The sequence below is a fragment of the Mus musculus genome, chromosome 15 (genome assembly GCF_000001635.26).
Source record: "Mus musculus strain C57BL/6J chromosome 15, GRCm38.p6 C57BL/6J".
NCBI lineage: Eukaryota > Metazoa > Chordata > Mammalia > Rodentia > Muridae > Mus > Mus musculus.
The window spans coordinates 15,793,683-15,814,864 of record NC_000081.6 but is presented as its reverse complement, the minus strand read 5'-3'; the positions used below and the strand labels follow the sequence as shown (position 1 = coordinate 15,814,864).

Below are 21,182 nucleotides of genomic sequence, written 5' to 3'. Positions count from 1 at the left end.
CCTTTCTTGCCGTCTGCTTCTATTCCATCTTGTCGGGCACCATGCCACCAGTGATACCTTCAAGACTCTCCTGTGAATTAGTAAGAAAATGAAGACTTTTTAAAAATTGGGAAACCAGCAATTCCAACACAAATATGAGTCCTGCAGAAGAAGAGACATAGACTTGACGTTAGATTGTTAGTAGGAAAAATAATCTGAGACTGCCTGTAGGATGCCCCTTTGGCTACAATTGTTGTCTTTTTTAATATGTACAGGATTTTAGATCCTTCATCAAATTAGTATTCTAGATGAAATTCTGGCAGAAACTGAGCTCTGAATTCATATCTTCCAATAAAAATTTTTAGGTGCATAGTACCAAGTTCAGGGCCCTTTGACTTTGATACACATCTTCAGAAAGGATCATATCTGTTATGTGTTAGATATGAAAAGTCACCATTGGCTTATGTTATGAATGACTGTTCTCCACCTGCTTGCTAATATTTTGAATTATGCTTAAAACATTTGTGGAACTTGGAGACAATGTGTCATTTCTTCCAAGTATACTTGCTGGTACTTCGATTGTGTGTAACTCTCGATAGTTTGAGCCAAATAAATCTCTTCTCCTTTAAGTTGTTCTCTGGGATATATTGTCACTGTAACAAAAATTTTGCTAACATAACTCCTAAATTACAACACTGATTCTATGGTGCACTATTTTCCTGTAGCTACTATAGCAAATTGTAAAATCTTAGAGCCTTAAATCAAAATAGATGCAGTTTTCCATAGCTGTGGATTCTAGAAATCTAAATTATGGCATGACTGTGGTCCCCAGAGGCTCTAGAGAAGATATGTTTTCTGCTTCTTGTAGGTTTTTGTTTTTTTTTTTTTTTTTAACTGTTGAAAATTCACTGGCTTGGTCTGCTATTTCCAACACTTTTCTCTCTATGTGTGTTTTATCATCTTTATCTGCATCTTTCTTGTGGAAATACACATGATGACATTCATGACACCCCTTACTAAGCCAGGGTATACACTTTCTAAGATCTTTGCTTAATTAGGTTGTCTGACATAAAAGGTGACTCTTCACTTATAAAATATAAAGTAATATTTAAATATCGTTGGATTACAAAGTGGCTTTTTCTGTTTTGAGACATCAGTCAAGTCTGTAGAGACAAGAAAAGGGTCTTTTTATATGCATTCATTTTATGAAAAGATGGGCAAAGAGGCAAAAGCACAGCAGGTTCATAGCAGTTTTGAAATCAGCCTAGGCACATCCATCCACTTACTCCCCCAACAAGGAAAGTCTAAGACATTAATTAGAGCAAGTCTCTCATTCTTGAAAAATAGTTCCTTTCAGTTCTTTTCTCTAATTCTGGGCTCTAAGGGGTTACCCTACAATTTTATTTTTTCACGAAGCAAAAAATAACTGCTTCAGCTCAAATATTTTCAATCTGCTTTTTCTCTTAAGGCAGTCTCAAGGCTGTATTTATTTTAAAAGTGTTTGAATGCATTTTATTTTCCATTATAATAAAAGATAAGTCCCAGGGACTCCTAAACATGTTATGTACTTATTGTATGTAAACATTATTGACATTCACTTCTGTACAGAGAAATCTTAACTACATAGCAGGAAGTCTTTGTGGTGCCTTGAGTTTTGGGCTAGCCTGAGTTACATAATAAGATACAGTGTCAAAGGGAAAATATATCGAAGGTCAATCTGGTAGAATATTAAATTCAGCTTCTGAAGTAGGCTTAAAAAGAGGGGGTTATGAATAGGCTATGGAAATATGTTGGCGGTGTGAAATTCTGAAATCATAGCCAAGTGATAAACTTGTGATTGCTCATGTCAGCAGGTCTAGCAGAAAGGAGGATGGAGTAGCTGTCAAAGATGGGGAAACCAGGATGGTATGAAAGCTTTCTGTGTCACCATCCCAACTTATAATGAATTCCTGTGAGGAAAGACCACAGCTTCAGTTCGACCCATTGTATATCATCAAAATTATTTTCACCTCTTTTATTCCAAAGAAAGAGATTTTCTGGTAAAGTTTCACTTTGTTCTGTCAAAATGAACACAGCTAGACTTTCAGTTTTTAGGCTAGAGCAGATGCTATTCAAGAATTCCTGACAGGACAGGAAAGGCTGAGATGCTCTCATGCAATTGATTGGTGTCTTAAAGGGAGAGGGAGAAACAGATAGAGCTCATTAGAGTCAGTGAAAGGAAAGACTACAAAGGGTGGTCAGTAGAAATGTACTAACTACACCTGCTGGATGGCAGCTGTCAAACTGAGGATTCCATTCTACCATCCAGGAGACTGAGAACCTATTCTTGGTGATGATAAAGTTTAGAAGAATGGCTTTAAGTTCTTGGGATATATATACTTCTGAGTTTTAAGAAATATTTTTTAATGACGACAAACTTTTCATATGTAAATCTTCTAAAAAAAAATGAGGAGTAAGGAGTCTATCATGGGACTTTGTCTACAGCAAAGTGTAAGGTCCCCTGACAGCATCAGCATTGGTCTTTCTCAGCTGTATTTGTTAATGAGAGTGAAGTCATCCTTAAAGCATGACCTTAGGATTTTAGGAGCCATGTTAGACTGGGCGAGGTCCAAGAGCAACAGCATGAATTAATTGTAAACGTGCAAAGGGATCTCCATTACTTTAATTAAAACATGAAGGACATGCACTGTTATAATAAGTTTAGTAAAGACATTTTAAGATACTGCTATACACAGACCAGTTACTAGTGTTATTATTTCCTTTGAGGTATTTAAGCTTGAACCATGTTAAGCAAGTGATAAGTAATTACTACATGTGTCCATTCATATTTTTTCATTCTTTTTTTCGAACTGGTTTGCTCTATCTATCTAATTATCTATCTATCCATCTATCTATCATCTATCTATCCATCTATCATCTATCTATTATTCTATCTCTCTATAATCTATCTATATCTTTCTATATTTATGAAACACAATATCTTTCTCCAGGCCAGTCTGCACTTAAGTTTGAGGGGATCTTCCTTGCTTAGTCTTCTAAATACTGAACCTAGAAGGGTGAACAAAGCCAGATAAAAGTTCTTTCCTTTCTCTTAGTGACAAGTAGACTCAGTTAAAAAAAAAAAGTACCATTCCTTTTCAAATTTGTTTACTCGTTCAACTTAATTCTACTAAAAATCTCATTTTGCAAATATTTCTCATTAATTGACCTAGAAGACAATCTTGAGAAGTGAGCTACAAGTAAATTTCAAGCTAAATGATGAAAGAGACAACTGAGTAGTTATTTACTCAAATTCTTTCCATTTATACCATTGGGATTCTATACACATTCTTAGACATTGTGATATGAATGTGTGAAATGTATGCTTCAATGAAGTATTACTGAAGTCTTATATTCCTAGTTTTATAAAGCATTCCATCATTTATTCAATCACTGTAACAAATATAGTTTTAAAACAAGTTCTACAACACTATGTATATCTGTCATATTATCACTTATTAAGAACCCTGTCTATTATAAATAGGGCTGCAAATACTATGTCCAATTTTCTGAGGAACCACCAGACTGATTTCCAGAGTGGTTATACAAGCTTGCAATCCCACCAACAATGGAAGAGTGTTCCTCTTTCTCCACATCCTCGCCAGCATCTGCTGTCACCTGAATTTACCGGAGGATCCCGCAATACCTCTCCTGGGCATATATCCAGAAGATGTCCCAACTGGTAAGAGGGCCACATGCTCCACTATGTTCATAGCAGCCTTATTTATAATAGCCAGAAGCTGGTAAGAACCCAGATGCCCCTCAACAGAGGAATGGATACAGAAAATGTGGTACATTTACACAATGCAGTACTACTCAGCTATTAAAATAAATGAATTTATGAAATTCCTAGGCAAATGGATGGACCTGGAAGGCATCATCCTGAGTAAGGTAACCCAATCACAAAGGAACTCACACAACATGTACTCACTGATAAGTGGATATTAGCCCAGAAACTTAGGATACCCAAGATATAAGATACAATTTGCTAAACGCATGAAACTCAAGAAGAACGAAGACCAAAGTGTGGACACTTTGCCCCTTCTTAGAATTGGGAACAAAACACCCATGGAAGGAGTTACAGAGACAAAATTTGGAGCTGTGACAAAAGGATGGACCATCTTGTGATTGCCATATCTAGGGATCCATCCCATAATCAGCTTCCAACCGCTGACACCATTGCATACACTAGCAAGATTTTGCTGAAAGGACCCAGATATAGCTGTCTCTTGTGAGACTATGCCGGCGCCTAGCAAACACAGAAGTGGATGCTCACAGTCAGCTATTGGATGGGTCACACGGCCCCCAAAGGAGGAGCTAGAGAAAGTACCCAAGGAGCTAAAGGGAACTGCAACCCTATAGGTGGAACAACAATATGAACTAACCAGTACCCCGGAGCTCTTGTCTCTAGCTGCATATGTATCAAAAGATGGCCTAGTTGGCCATCACTGGAAAAAGAGGCCCATTGGACATGCAAACTGTATATGCCCCAGTACAGGGGAACGCCAGGGCCAAAAAAGGGGAGTGGGTGGGTAGAGGAGTGGGGGTGGGTGGGTATGGGGGACTTTTGGGATAGCATTGGGAAATGTAAATGAGGAAAATACCTAATTAAAAAAAAAGAACCCTGTACTTGACAAAACTGGAACGTCTAGATGAAATGACTAATTTTCTAGACAGATACCATGAAACCAAGTTAAATCAAGATCAGGTAAGCTATCTAAACAGTTCCATAACCCCTAAGAAAATAGAATCAGTCATTAAAACCTCCTAACAACAATAACAATAGCAACAATAAGAAGAAGAACAACAACAAAAAGCACAGGGCCAAATGGTTTTAGTACATCATTCTACCCCACCATTAAAGAAGACCTAATACAAGTATTCCTCAAACTATTCCACAAAATAGATACAGAAGGAACACTACCTAATTAATTCTATGATGCCATATTTATTATGATACCTTAACCACACAAAGACCCACAAAGAATGAGAATGTCAGACTCATTTAACTTATGAATATTGATGCAACTATGCTCAATAAAATTCTCACAAGTTCCAAGTACAAAAACATATCAAAGCAATCATTCGCCATGATAAAGTGTGTTTCACCCAGTGATTCCGGGATGGTTCAATATACAAAAACCAATCAATGCATAACTAAACTCAAAGAAAAAAATAACACTATCAGATGCTGAGAAAGCCTTTGACACAATATAACAACCCTTCATGCTAAAAGTCTTATAGAGATCAGGAATTCATGGCACATACCTAAACATGATAAAAGCAATATACAGCAAACCAACAGACAACATCAAATTAAATAAATAGAAACATGAAGCAATCCCACTAAAAACAGGGACAAGAGAAGGCTGCTCACTCTCTCCTTCTCCATCCAGTATAGCATCCAAAGTTCTACCCAGAGCAATTAGATAACAAAAGGAAATTAAGGGGATATGATTTGGAAAGAAAGAAGTCAAGGTATCACTATTTGTGGATGATATGTTAGTATCCATGATTTGAGATAAGGCAGAATATTAGTAGGTTAAGGCTAGCCCAAGGTGGAGAATAACTTTCTGCCAAAAAGAAAAATGTCTTGATTTAGGCTTTCCTTACATATTTATACTTAACTTTGAGACATCAATCATATGCAACCACAAGATTTTTTTTATTGTTTTAAGTATAGTAGTTTATAAACATTTTTCCTTTATCTGAAATTTGACTTGTCATATATGAAGTTTTATACACAATCATTACACATTGTAACAGTTTATATGGAGGTCCATTGAGTCCATTGAAAACGTTAACATAGCTGCAGAGCACATTTGACATTACTGCCTACATACAAAGTAAAACTAAATGGATTTACTGTAACATTTCCCTGTTCTGGATTCAGAAAGTGTCTGTAAACCTCCTGGTTTACTCTAAATCCAAGTGGAACGAGTTCCCAGAGCACCAAAGTTATATTTCACATATTATTCACTGGTTTTTTTTCTTGTTACAATCACATATCTGAGAAGAATATACAATATAAACAGGTAAATTAAGGCAATAAGCACCTCTTTTCCTACGTTTGTATTCTAAGCAATGATTCCATCTAGAGAGAACATCAAACAGGTTTCTTACTCCAATTAAGAAAAATGGCAAGGACTGACTTGGTACTACATTGACTATGTTAGCTTATTTGTGATTAACAATAGTTTATTTATCAAAATATTATGTTGCCCTGTCATAGTTTCTATTGCTGTCACATAATGCTATGACCAAGAGCAAATTGGAGAGCAAAGAATTAATTTTAGTTTACAGATCTTATTTCATAATACTGAGAATTTCTCGAAGGACCCTGGGGTAGCAAACATGGAGAGATCATGGAGGAATAATATTTACCAGTCTGGGTGTGGCAATTATCTCAATTGATGTTCCCTGTTGGCAAAAGACCATATCATGTTTGAAATTGACATAAAACTTGCTGATCTAGAACCTCCAAATATGAGATTTTCAATGCCAATAAATCTTCAATAGAACTGTGGGAAAAGAATAGTCACAGTGTGATAACATGGATTTCATTGTAATGGCACTAAATGACAGAACCATAGTGATAAGAGAATACAAGTATTCTTTGATGCTTATGTAGTCCACTAGAGCTGCTAATGAATAATGAATCTTGCTTAGATAGCACTTTCTTTGGAAAGTAGTTACTCTCTTTTTGGCTGTCTTTTTCTTTACATCATACTGATGAATTATCTCAGTTAACCCCTCAAAGATTTTTTAAATAGCCATAATGCTTTCCCTATGACTTACACTGCAGAAAGTGACTATGCCCATTAAATTTAGCATGGTACCTTCAAGTGCCTAAGATATCACTCAAAATGAAGAACATGCAAGTCATACATTAGTAAGAAAAAAACTACTGAATTTGGACTAAATAAAAAGATATCTCTGGGAATATTATTAAATAATTGAGTTTTATGCTGAGGTAAAGGAAGAAGATGAGAATTGGTGTAGCAATGAAAAGTCTAATTAAATTATTCATCATAGTCCTCGAGAAATTATGTAAGGAAGAAAAATTTGCGGTGAGCTGCTCAGTGGCTATCAATTTCAACAGGCTCAAAATAAGTGTGACAACAGTCCAGTCAAAAGCTGTGTGATTAAGTCAAACATGAAATATTAATAGCAAGCCTGGAATTGCTAGATTCACTGATTGAATTTGGATAGCTCAGCTGAAGTTTACAAAAGTTAATGAAAGAGATAGAATGGAAGTATAGAACTATGCTCCAGGCTATTATATATATTTAGCAGATGTTAATATCCTTGATAATGTTGTCTTTTCTATCCCAAGATAAAGGCTTTAAAGAAGTATATCTGCAATTTTCAATCATATGGATGGCTTGATTAAACTCTCCTGAAATGTTATTTATTGTCATTGTAACATACACCTATTCTCCATCATAAAAGTATCCAAAGCTTGGGAAAATTCTTCTATCTATCCATTTATTTTCCTTCATTTTTATGCCAGTGGTCAGGAATAATACTGAGTGTTTAAACCCAGGAAATATAATATTTCTAGAGTGTAAGTCATCTAAAATTTGGAGAGAACATATTTCTCTACTAGTCCAATACCATCTTTCCATCTCACACCAATTTAAGTTCAGAGCAGATATTGATGGAGAAAACAAGCTACACAGTATGATAGATATGGTCTTTGTATATTACTGAAAATTATACAGAATTAATATCACTAGGGAAAAATCTTCATGTGGTAAATTCTAACAACTATCAAGGGAAGATTCTGAACTCTCTTTCATAGACTTTGTGGGGAAGGAGAGAGTTGGGTTTTGCTTCAGTTACAATAGATATACTGTAGTTTTTGTTAAGTGGAGAAGCATACCCTGACCTCAGTGTACAGTTGTTCCAAGATATTTAACCTCCCAAATTTCTGACTTGACTTCTAGTCTGAATGTTACTGTGTGAACTGAAGTCCATAATTTGAACCAAGTCACAGTATTTACTGTAAGATAACTTGATAGCTAATTCATGTACTGAGAAACAATCTTTCATAACTATATTCCTGTATAGAATAGTAATAGCGAAAAGCATCACTTTACAAAGCAAAGGAGAAACAACAGTAATATTTCCAGAAAAGTTCAAGTCCCTTTTAAAGAGGTCAACTTACAAAAATCATGTTGAGCTTACAACTATAGGCAAATTATCAGAGATCTCCAAAACTCCAAATAGTATTATCTCAATCACACCAATATAATTTTTCTCCCAAGGTTTTAAACAATTATTCCAAGAGGAAAAAAAAAAACACCTTTAACTTCCCAAGGAATAAGTGTGATATTTAGTCATAGTACTGTTTGCATGAAAGTTATCACAAGTAGTTTTCCTGCTACTCTTCTTTGAGTATCACTGGACCAATGAAATCTTTGTTTTTTTTTTCCCATGTATTACTCATCTTCTATACCTATTTTCTGCTATAACTTTACGTATGAGTTTAGTTTATTTCTATGGTATAAGTTTTATAATATTTAAAATTTATCACTAAATATAAACCAAGTAAATCAAAATATTTTCATTACCCACAAGTCCAAGATATATTAAATGATAGCCTTATCATCATGGGATTTTTTTTTCTATTAAATAGTTTGACTTATAAGTTGTCACCATAGAAATGATGTGGAAGACAGCAGGGGTAGCCTAAATAGATTAAATGATTATGCTATGTTTAGTGTTCACACAGCATGCTTTACTTTAATTGATTACTCTATGACCAAATTTAAATTAGTAATATGAGTGCTGATGGAATAAAATTAATTTTTAATAACACTCTTTACATCATGGTAGCAAGTTAATCTAAGTAAAAAGGATATTATTTGTATTAAACTTTTAAGACTATTTTCATGATAGGAATACATAATAGTTTAAAGAGCTTATAAACTCAATGAACAGTATAAGCAGAAATTAGTAATTTTTTTACAATTAGCATTGAATTATATTGTGTTTACGTTCTAAAAGTAAATAAAATAGCAAAACTTTATAAATGAATATAAACTCCTGTAAGCTTGAAATTGGAAAGATTATTTTTGCTATGCCTAAAGTAAAATTATATCAACAATCATCACTAACAGAATATGTCCAAATATGGCTGATTTGAAATTTTTCCAATAAGAATTTGGATTTGTTTATTTTAGATAGTGATAGTTTTAACACAAATAGCTGATCCTCATCTTCCTCCTCCTCCTCTTCATCATCATCATCACCATCACCAATAATCATTAAATTCCTATTTTCTATAAAATATGTTTTTGGAACTCTAATAAATAAATAAATAATAATGATATGGTAGTTTGAGTATAGTTGACCTAGGTATTGGTATTATTTGGAAGTGTCGCTTTGTTGCATGAAGTTGGACCTTGAGGGTGTGGGAGCCTAACCACATGAGACCAAGTCTCCTATTGGACTTCAGATGAAGATGTAGAACTTCTGCTCCTTATGCACCATGCCATCCTGCGTGCTGCCATGCTCCTAAGGATTAAGTCTCTGAACCTGTAAGCCAGCCTGAAATATATGTTGCCCTTATGAGAGTTGTCCTGTTTGTTTTTGTACATAACTCAAAAAGGCAGTAGCATGGTAACACAATAGACGAAATAAATGCAGTAACTATGTTTCCAGAGCATCTCCTTTAGCTCTCAAGCATAACTTTATCTAACTATCATAGTATAAAGTTATATTGTAAAATAGACTCCTGCACACTATGCAGCCAAGTATGAAAATCTTCCATGGGCTATTATGATGACAAAGTTTCACTGGTAGCTTTCCCTCTGGGTTTTTACTGCAAGAAATGTTAATGTTGAAAGTCTATGCCTGAGAAGAAAAAAAAAACAATTTGGGAGATTTACTTCTTTCAAATTTAGTATGAGCAGAGATGAGAAAATATGGACAATGCCACACAAAAATATGAGGCAAAAGGAATGACAACATCAGATGCTTGCATTGCTGCCACACATCAGCCCTGCATTTACATGAATTTATTTGTAAAAATGATCTATTATGGCCATTTTACAATTCTCACGAATTCTGTACAAGACCCTGAAATTTCACTTTCTACTATGCTGTATAAAATATCTAACCAATCCCATACAGACAGAGGTACAGGCTGTGTCAACCCTGTTAAAGACACAATTTTTGTCTGTGTGTTGTTGATGTGAGCACCTGCTACATTCACAAAGGTAAAAAGCTGTCATGTTTGTTTCAAGGAGATTCTGAATATCCTTTGTACAGCTCTGGTACTTAAAGAAGTCATACAGCTTGGGAATATTTGGTCAGAACTTGTATCTTCTGTTGAAACTCTCATTGAACCCATGGGCTTCCTACTAAGTTATTCTGGCTCAGACACAGATACACTACTAAATAATAATGAATAAATCCTCCTGTGTTTTATGAAAGCAACGAAATAAACCAAAACCAGAATTCCTCAATTAAAGCTTTCATCCATGGACTAAGTCCATAGAAAATCCTGAAATAACACAGGTATTGAAAAAAAATAATTAAGAAACCTGAGTTAATAGGCCTATGTGAAAATTTTAGACTATACCAAATATACCTGCAAATAAATTTAATATGACCAGAAATATTAAAAATAGATATTACAAAATACTAAATAAGTTTTAATAAATTACAAATTCTGAAGATATATTTTATGGTCTTTGCATACTCACTTAAAAATTAACATGTTTAAATTATGGAGATTACCAGTTTTACAAGTGGTAATATAAAACTGATCTAAATAACTCTAATTGTTCTAAGAGGAAATTAAAATTGGAATGTATCTTTAGAATTGAAGGACTGGGCAGACACTATATACCAAATTCATTAAATATTTGGTAAAAGGTATATTAAAATCTATGAAGGGCTTTACTGAAATAGTTTGTATAACTTGCTGTATAATCATCAAATTTCAGTTCATTTACTGGAAAATTTGGGTAATTTTTGTGTGTAACAGTAAGTATGACTGGTGGTTTTTAATAAATATGGTCCCAGTCGGCCCATAAGTAGTAACGTTATTAGGGGGTATATCTTGTAAAGGTGTGGCTGTGTTGGAGAAAGTACAAAATACTAAATAAGTTTTAATAAATTACAAATTCTGAAGATATCATATTTTATGGTCTTTGCATACTCACTTAAAAATTAACATGTTTAAGGAAGTAGGCTATGAGGTCTCAGATGCTCAAGACAGTTAATTTCCTGCTACCTGAACTTTCATGTGTAGACTTCACAGCTCCTTCTCCAGCATCATATCTGTCTGCTTGCCACCATGCTGACTGCCATGAAGATAATGGACTTTAACTTTGAACTTTAAGACAGCCCCTATTAATTGCTTTTTTTTTTTAATAAGAGATGTCAAGGTTATGATGACTCTTCACAATGAGAAATCCTTATCTATGACAGGAGTTAGGTTTTAGTGTGATAAGTCTTACAACGCTTTTGTTTGAAGGAATGTGGACTCTGGGACTTTAGATTAGAAAAGAATTGAACATTTCAAGTTGAGCTGAATGCGTTATATTATTAGGAGCATGGAAGACAGTGGTGCTTAGAGTGGTTTGAACTATGGGGTCTGGCACAAGTGGTTACAAAGAAGTAATTTAGTATATAGGATGTAAACTGTTCTTGTGATTTTTTTTTTTAACTGAAGAATGTGACTCCTTTTTTGCTCTTTTCTAAAAACTCAGCCTGTCACTGAACTGAAGAGTTTTAGGTTAATTGTGTTGGCAGAATAAATACAACAGAGGAAACTACCGACTTTTGTCTCTGTTATGTGGCTATTAGTGGTCACTAATGCAGATCTATAACGTAAAGGAGAAAGGAAATTACAAAATATATAATAAAGAGAAGAAAAGGACAAAGGGAAGTGGAATGGAGCTTAGTCCAGTGTTCAAGGAACTAAACAGATTAGTGAAAAGCGTAATAGTAAGTAGAATAAAGAGTTGGGACTACAGAAAAAGACCCCACCCAGCTAAATTTCCAAAAGGAAAAGAAATTAAAGGACAATTTAGATCAAGGCATTGTAGTACATACTTTTAATCCCAGCACTCAGAGGAAAGATTTCTGAGATTGAAGGCATCCTATTCCACAGAGCTAGTTCCAGGGTCTTCAAGCTTAGGCAGTCAAGAAAACTATCAAAAACAGAAAGCTAATGGATTTTCCTAAATGACAAACGTATGTCATTGCCTCAACAGCTTTCAGAACAGCCCAGAAAAGGCTCATATTAGCAATCACTACTGAGACTGAGTATCCTATATGTGGCTCCAACACCGTTAAAAAAAAGGATACATCTCCCTAATCAATTATTAAGTGCCTATAAATCTTCATGAAAAGATGGGATCTATTCAGTCACTTCTCCATAGTACAGTGGTCATTGACCTAAACTTCTTTGGTCTGGAGCTGCTGTTAGTTCATAAATGCAAAAACCACATCATGACAGAAATACAGCATAAAATGCAGATACATTCATTGGATCCTACATCACTTCTAAGCCTCTTCTAGGCTGTTTACAGAGCTGTGAAGGCAGTGATATAGGATTGCTATTTATGAATGTTCAGCCAACACTTTTTTTCTCAACATGTGGGGCAGTAACAAGTTTCTGCATCTATTGTTTATAGAGAAAAAAAAATCTTGTCTAAAAAAAGCTGGCAGCAGCAATAACATATTGGCATACACATAGTTAAAAATCAATGGGAAAATGTATTACATCCATTTAGTAAAAGATCTGCAGTGGCTTCCATATATATATAATATATTCCATATATATATATATATATATATATATATTAGGTATTTTCCTCATTTACATTTCCAATGCTATCCCAAAAGTCTCCTATACCCCCCCCCACTCCCCTACGCACCCACTCCCACTTTATACCCCCCCCACTCCCCTACGCACCCACTCCCACTTTTTGGCCCTGGAGTTCCCCTGTACTGGGGCATATAAAGTTTGCAAGTCCAATGGGCCTCTCTTTCCAGTGATGGCCAACTAGGTCATCTTTTGATACATATGCAGCTAGAGTCAAGAGCTCCAGGGTACTGGTAAGTTCATAATGTTGTTCCACCTATAGGGTTGCAGATCTCTCTAGCTCCTTGGGTACTTTCTCTAGCTCCTCCATTTGGGGGCCCTGTGATCCATCCAATACCTGACTGTGAGCATTCACTTCTGTGTTTGCTAGGGTCCGGCGTAGTGACAGAGACAGCTATATTTGGGTCCTTTCAGCAAAATCTTGCTAGTGTATGCAATACTGTCAGCATTTGGAAGCTGATTATGGGATGGATCCCCGGATATTGCAGTCACTAACTAGATGGTCCATCCTTTCGTCTCAGCTCCAAACTTTGTCTCTGTAACTCCTTCCATGGGTGTTTTGTTCCCAATTTTAAGATGGGGCAAAGTGTCCACACTTTGGTCTTCGTTCTTCTTGAGTTTCATGTGTTTAGCAAATTGTATCTTATATCTTGGGTATTCTAAGTTTCTGGGACAATATCCACTTATCAGTGAGTACATATTGTGTGAGTTCTTTTATGATTGCATTACCTCACTCAGGATGTTGCCCTCCAAGTCCTACCATTTGCCCAGGAATTTGATAAATTCATTCTTTTTAATAGCTGAGTAGTACTCCATTGTGTAAATGTAACATATTTTCTGTATCCATTCCTCTGTTGAGGGGCATCTGGGTTCTTTCCAGCTTCTGGCTATTATAAATAAGGCTGCTATGAACATAGTGGAGCATGTGTCCTTCTTACCGGTTGGAACATCTTCTGGATATATGCCCAGGAGAGGTATTGCTGGATCCTCCGGTAGTACTATGTCCAATTTCCTGAGGAACCGCCAGCCTGATTTCCAGAGTTGTTGTACAAGCTTGCAATCCCACCAACAATGGAGGAGTGTTCCTCTTTCTCCACATCTTCACCAGCATCTGCTGTCACCTGAATTTTTGATCTTAGCCATTCTGACTGGTGTGAGATGGAATCTCAGGGTTGTTTTGATTTGCATTTCCCTGATGATTAAGGATGCTGAACATTTTTTCAGGTGTTCTCAGCCATTCGGTATTCCTCAGGTGAGAATTCTTTGTTTAGTTCTGAGCTCCATTTTTTAATGGGGTTATTTGATTTTCTGGAGTCCACCTTCTTGAGTTCTTTATATATATTGGATAACAGTAGCCTATCTGGTTTAGGATAGGAAAAGATACTTTCCCAATCTGTTGGTGGCCTTTTTGTCTTATTGACGGTGTCTTTTGCCTTGCAGAAGCTTTGCAATTTTATGAGGTCCCATTTGTTGATTCTCAATCTTACAGCACACGCCATTGCTGTTCTATTCAGGAAATTTCCCCCTGTACCCATATCTTCGAGGCTTTTCCCTACTTTCTCTTCTATAAGTATCGAACTTACAAAGTATCTTTATAAAACTTACTTGCAAAAAATTTATTTTCAATATAACTTGCACTATAATAAGTATTCTATAGTAAAAGCCTGCACAAAATAAGTGAAATTCAATGTATTTATCTAAGTCTGGTCAGAGAGTTGAGTAATAATTGAAAATCCAATCTTTTTTTTGTTTTTTTTTTTTGTTTTGTTTGTTTGTTTAGCTTTCTTATACATCCTTCTGGGTTCCAGTAGGATATATATAATTATATAATTATTTCATATTCAAAATGATCATTTAAGAAAATCTTTATTGGGTATTATCAAATTATGTTGATAAAATCCTTGACTGTTAAAATGAAACAATTAATGGATGAATTAGTCAATGTAAAATCATTGTGAAAATCTTATAATTCTCTTCCATCAAATAAACGAAGCATACCAATTAGTTACAGCACATATATACATATCGATACAATAGCATAAAGACACGTAAATACACATCTTTTTTAAACCATCTGTAATTTATGAGAACATTTATAATTGATTTGACAGTCACCAAAATTAAAAAGAAAATCTATTCACACTGAAAACTCTGAAGCTGTCAATATACCGTTTATGTATTGCTGATGCTGTGTACTACAGTACACAAAATGAAGAATGACAAACTGTAAATTACATGACCTGGGAAATATACTGTCATTACCACTGTGATCCTTCAAGGTTTTTCAACTGTAGAATGAATATGCCTGTCAAAAGAAGTAACACAAAATTGACATAAAATTGAATGGCCCGTTTTTGCATGAAGATTTTCTTTGAATAGGAATGTTGACAAATACAGGCTATGAATTTGAAAAAGAGCAAGGGAGGGTATGAAGGAGGGCTTAGAGGGAAAAAGGGGAAGAGAAATTATGCAATTATATTATAATCTCAAAATAAAAAAATGATTGAAAAAATATTGAATATAGTGTAAGTGCAATGTCTGAGCAGTTACAAGCACATTCCTCTTTTAGAACACCTGGGTCTGGTCTCTAGGAAATGTGATGATACAAAAGCATTCAGAGTTCTGTTTCCTGAAGATCAGATACTTTCTTCTGACTTCTGTGTTTACTGGAGACACATGTGGCAAACATCCATACATGTAGACAAAGTATGAATGAAATCTAAAGGAGAATACTTGAACAAACATATCATATTTAAATGGAAATGTCATATACATTCTGAAATTGTATAGTAAGCTTACATCTCAGTTGCTTTGAAAATATATACAGAGACTTGAGACTGTACAAGGATGAGTCTGAAAGAGTTTAGGTATTATTATTGAAATTCTTGGAAGATCTTGTAGGGAAAACATATTACAGTATAAAGATGGAGATCCATTAACAGAGTCTAACCAAAAATATAAAGGTAAAACTAGAAAGGCAATACAACAAAAAGGAAATGTGAAGGTTGCACATATTGTTAAGAAATATACAATAGTTTAAAATGTAAATTGCAATGTTCTAGAATATAGCTCTAAGGGTTTTGATAATTTGAAAACTTTTGATTAATAGAAATACATGGTTATTTTAAAAAGTACCTACATTATATTTTTTTTTGAAACATACGTCCAAAATTTACTTTTTATTAGCATAGAGATGTTTTTAGTTTATTCAGCTATTGACAAAGCATTCTGAAAGGAAAAAAAAAAACTACACCAAAATTTTGTAATTTTTAAAGCAATTCTCTCTCTGACCACTTTTGATAATAAAGAAATTCATAGACATATTTGAACTATACATTATAATTTAGTTTTATATGTTTCCTTATTTGTATTCTAGGTTATTACCAGTTGTTTTGAATTCTTAAGTGGCTACAGGAACAGGCTGTTTTCTGTACCTGAAAGTGCTATAGTATTGGTAGACTGAGTGTTTTGGAAAATGCCTTTCAGGAGAAGTGGGTTATAGAGTACATAAGAAAAGATGCTTAGCAAAGACAAGAAGGTGACAACCACCAGATTACCTGCCAAGAAAATCCACCTGTGCTCACTACAGCACAAATAGGCAAATACAGCAGCATGTAGGCAAATTGCCTAGAAATGCTCTGATACCATAAGGACTTTCTGGGGATCCTATGTCATTTTTTGTATTAATTCTACTTTCCTGAAAATCTGATTATACTTTTTTTATAGTTGATACAATTGACTCATGCAACTTTATTTTTTTTTCCTTTGGCTATATTATTTATTATATTTCAAATGTTATCCCCTACCACAAACCCCCCTATCCCATCCTCCCTCCCCCTGCTTCTATGTGGGTGCTTCCACACCCACCCACACACTCCTACCTTACTACCCTAGCATTCCTCTTTGCTCGTGCATTGAATCTTCACAGGATCAATGGCCTCCCCTTCTACTGATGCCAAATAAAGCAATCCTCTGCTACATATGCAGCTGTAGCCATATGTCCCTCCATGCATACATTTTTGGTTGGGGGTTTAGTCCTTGTGAGCTCGGCTGGGGTGAGAGGGTCTGGTTAGTTGATACTGTTGTTTTTCCTATGGGGTTACAAACCCCTTCAGCTCCTTCAGCCCTTCCCCTAAACTCCTCCATTGTGGGCCCTGTGCTCAGTCCTGTGGTTAGCTGGAAACATCTGCATCTTTATTGGTCAGGGTCTGGCGGAGTCTCCCAGGAGACAACTAGATCAGGATCCTGCCAGCATGCACTTCTTGGCATCAGCAATAGTGTCTGACTTTGGTCTCTGCACATGGGATGGATTTCCAGGTGTGGCAGTTTCTGGGTGGCCTTTCCTTCAGTCTCTGTTCCACTCTTTGTTCCTGCACTCCTGGGCATATACCCAACAGATGTTCCAACATATAACAAGGACATGTGCTCCACTATTATCTATCTTATCAGCCTTATTTATAATAGCCAAAAGCTGGAAACAACTTAGATGTCCCTCAACAGAGGAATGGATACAGAAAAATATGGCACATTTACACAATGGTGTACTAATCAGCTATTAAAAACAATGACTTCATGAAATTCACAGGCAAATGGATGGAACTAGAAAATATCATCCTGAGTGACCCCAATGGAAACACATGGTTGTACTCACTGATAAGTGGATATTAACCAAAAAAGCTCGGCATTCCCACGATACAATTCACAGACCATATGAAGCACAAGAAGAAGCAAGACCAAAGTGTGGATGCTTAAAGTTGGACAAAAATCATCTCAGGGGGTACTGGGAGGGAAGAACTTGGGAGGGAGAGAGCAGGGGGAGAGGAAAATAAGGAGCATGATCAGGTATGGGAGGAGACAGGGGAGATGCACAGAGGGTTAGGAAAATGACCAGAGGTGTGTAGCAGTGGGGAATAGAGAACTGGGGCTGCCACCAGGAAGTCCCAGATGTCAGAAAAGCAAGAGGCTTCAAGGACCCAACAGGGATGAGATTAGCTGAAATACCCCAAAAAGGGGAGAGAAAACCTATAGAGATGATATCCTGAGGTTAGACATGGCCCCCAATTGAGACATTGGTAACCCACCCATCTCAAGAATATTAACCCACAATTGCTCCTGATTATATTTTTAAGTTTTTATTTTTGAGATTTATAATTACTTAATTTCTACTTTTCCTTTTTTCTTTCTAATCTGTCTCATGCCTACACTTTTTATTATTCATAGCTTCTTTTCTTAGTAGTTGTTGTTGATAGTATGAGCAGTGATAGTGTGTGTGTGTGTTTGTTTTTGTTTTTGTTTTTTGAGACAGGGTTTCTCTGTGTAGTCTTGGCTGTCCTGGAACTCACTTTGTAGACCAGGCTGGCTTTGAACTCAGAAATCTGCCTGCCTCTGCCTCCCAAGTGCTGGGATTAAAGGGGTGCGCCACCACCGCCCGGCCAGGTTTTATAATCTTAGTACACATACATTTCCACATATGACAATTTGTTGTTGGGATAATCAATTGGTGTGTTTTCCGTTTGGGAAGTATTTCTACAGTTGTCAGAAATCTTTAGTTCCATGTAGTTCTTCCTCCACAGATGACTCTCTTGCTTTCAGGATTGCAACCTTTTAAATAGCAAGTCTATTAGCATCTTCCTTTTTCAGGTCTTTCTGAGGTTTCCAGGTTTAGCCAGGCAGTGGTAGTGCATGCCTTTAATCCTAGCATCTGGGAGGCAGAGGCAGGCAAATTTCTGAGTTCAAGGCAAGCCTGGCTACAGAGTGAGTTCCAGGACAGCCAGAGCTACACAGAGAAACACTGTCTCAAAAACAACAACAACAAAAGCAAAACACAAACAACAACAACAACACAAAGAGTTTCCAGGTTTATATTCTGATGTTTGTAGCAGACACTCCCTCTGTTTCCTACAACATCCCTTCCTTCTCTTGTAAATGATCCATGAGAGTTAGGAGAGAACTTGTCTAGAACACATATATGTTGGACTGAGAACCACAACTGACATGTTGATTGGCTGTAATTTTCAATAACGGTCTCCTTCTCTTGCAAACAGAAGTTGCCTTGATGAGGGCTCAGAACTATACTTATCTAAGTCAGCATAGTTCCTATATGAATTCTAAAGGTTTTATATAGATCTGATTACATTTTCATAAAGGACCAAATTTATTAAATATTCTACAAGGCTGCCAAAACTTTTTATATTTATTTTTTATTTTATTGAATAAATGTAAAATGCATTTTATGTATATATTTATATTGAATTATTTTATAATTAATTCAATAAATATATATTCAAAAAGTCATTAAACACACAATATAATGTCTCTTCTTTTTTACCTCTTACATAGTATTTTAATTATACACAGTAATTCTTAGTTACTGTTTATCTGACAGTTGAAACAGTTTTTTTTCCCATTATTTCTGTACATGTCATTTGGATTCAACTCCTTCTTTCTAATCTATGATTCTGATCAGACTGCACTGAAAGGAAGTAGAAAGTAATGAAATAGGAATCGTTTATCAAAGAAGGATCTTCTAGTACCACATGACTAGAATTCACAGCTTGCCTACTAGGAGACAATAGGACTTTAAACAATGTAGAGGCCAAGCAAGATACATCAGTGGCTAAAGGCTTTGTTATATAATTCTGGCAACCAGAGTTTATCTGTGGAAACCACTAAAACCAGTAAAAGGAGAGTCCTTTAACCTCCATATTTAAGCTGTACCTGAAGCCTCTCCTTATTCACACACACACAGGCACACACACACACACACGCACACGCACACGCACACTAAGGCATATGCACACTATTGATAATGTTTTTGTAAAAAAAACAAAACAAACAACAACAACAACAACAACAACAACAACAAAAAAAACAAAGCACAGAACTGCCTGTATAGAAAGCAGCCACTGCTTCTAGTATTAATACAAAGTATTAAAGGAAGAAACAAATTTAGGACAGTCCATTTCTACTCTCATGCCCCTCCTACACATAAGAATAGAAGTTCATTTTTCTATCACTCGAGAGACTGTGGCTATAGCTTACGAAATAACAAGGATTCACTGAACTTCCACATGATAAGAAAGGCTAACAGGAACCTGCTTCCTTTGGTATAAAAGAAACTGACAAGATTTCACAATTTGATCATTTAGTATAAGGTTTGATCTTATTTGGGATCTGTCTAAAGCAAGTACAGCAATGTCATTTAACTCAAAGTCCCACAGAGCTTGCTCAAATTATGTATTGAAGGGACTCTTCATTCTCATACCAGCTTCAGTATCTTGAATACCGAGTGAGTACTTCTGTCACAAGAAGAAAAGTGACAGTACAAGGGACCTAGAGCATCACCCTTGCAATGATCTCAAAGCACTGTATTGAACATGGCATCGTATCAGCTACTGGAAGCGTGTTAAGAAATAATAATTTCAAAGAAGTTAGAATCAGATGATGCCTGGGTATTTTGTGCACTATCCTAAATATATAGAAGTTTGCTTAGTGTCAGGAAGACAATGGTCCTAAGAATACTTAAAGCCAGAAAAAAAATCTATGGTCAAATATTCGCTTTATAAAGTCATTAGAGCATCAGATTTGTTAAAATACAAGTACACTGACAACATAAGTCATTGACAGCCATACTGAGGCATTATATAAACCTGTTGTTCTTTTAAAAAAAATGCCTTTTGAAAATGCAACATTGCAGAAATGGCAGGTAACAATAATATCTAAGCAAATAGAACTCTGCTAGCTATAGCTATAAAGACACATAAAACTCTTCTTTCAAAAAAAAAAAAAAAGCAGGCCATCAAAAATAGGCAGATAAATAAAAAAGCTTCTTGCAAATCACCTTGGAGATTTTTATCCACATTGTTCACGCACTGCTTTATTTCCTAGGACACATAAAACATAACATAAAATAGTGATTTTGAAATTGGAATATATTTATTCATGTAAAAATATAACAAAGGTATAGTTTGAAGTAAAAACCATGAATCATATGTGCAGAATGTTATGAGTAAGTTTACATATCAATGTATGTACAAGGTACGAAAAAAGAATTCACAAATTGGCTATCCAAACTATCAATACTTATATCTAAATAGAATCTGTCCTCAATAAATGTGAAATAAACTCAGAAATCATTAACTATCTACTTAATTAAAGCAACTTAGGGAGGAAAGAAGATATCTGGCTTATGTCTCTAGCTCCTACTCCATCAGTAAAAGAACGTCAGGATAAGAAATCAAGCAGGAACTTAAGCACAAATCACTGTATGAAGCTGTTTCCTGGCTCAGCTAACTTTCTCATAAAACCCAGGGTCACC

The 21,182-nt window shown here is 35.5% G+C and overlaps 1 long non-coding RNA gene across 1 annotated transcript in view; it reads right to left on the bottom strand.

The window, feature by feature from the left end:
* The window catches only part of 4930557F08Rik, a 36,751-nt gene continuing 15,569 nt past the window's right edge, over positions 1 to 21,182 (bottom strand). Inside the window, exon 3 of the long non-coding RNA XR_383847.1 lies at positions 1 to 70. This is a non-coding gene — a long non-coding RNA (RIKEN cDNA 4930557F08 gene). The remainder of the gene's footprint in view (positions 71 to 21,182) is intronic.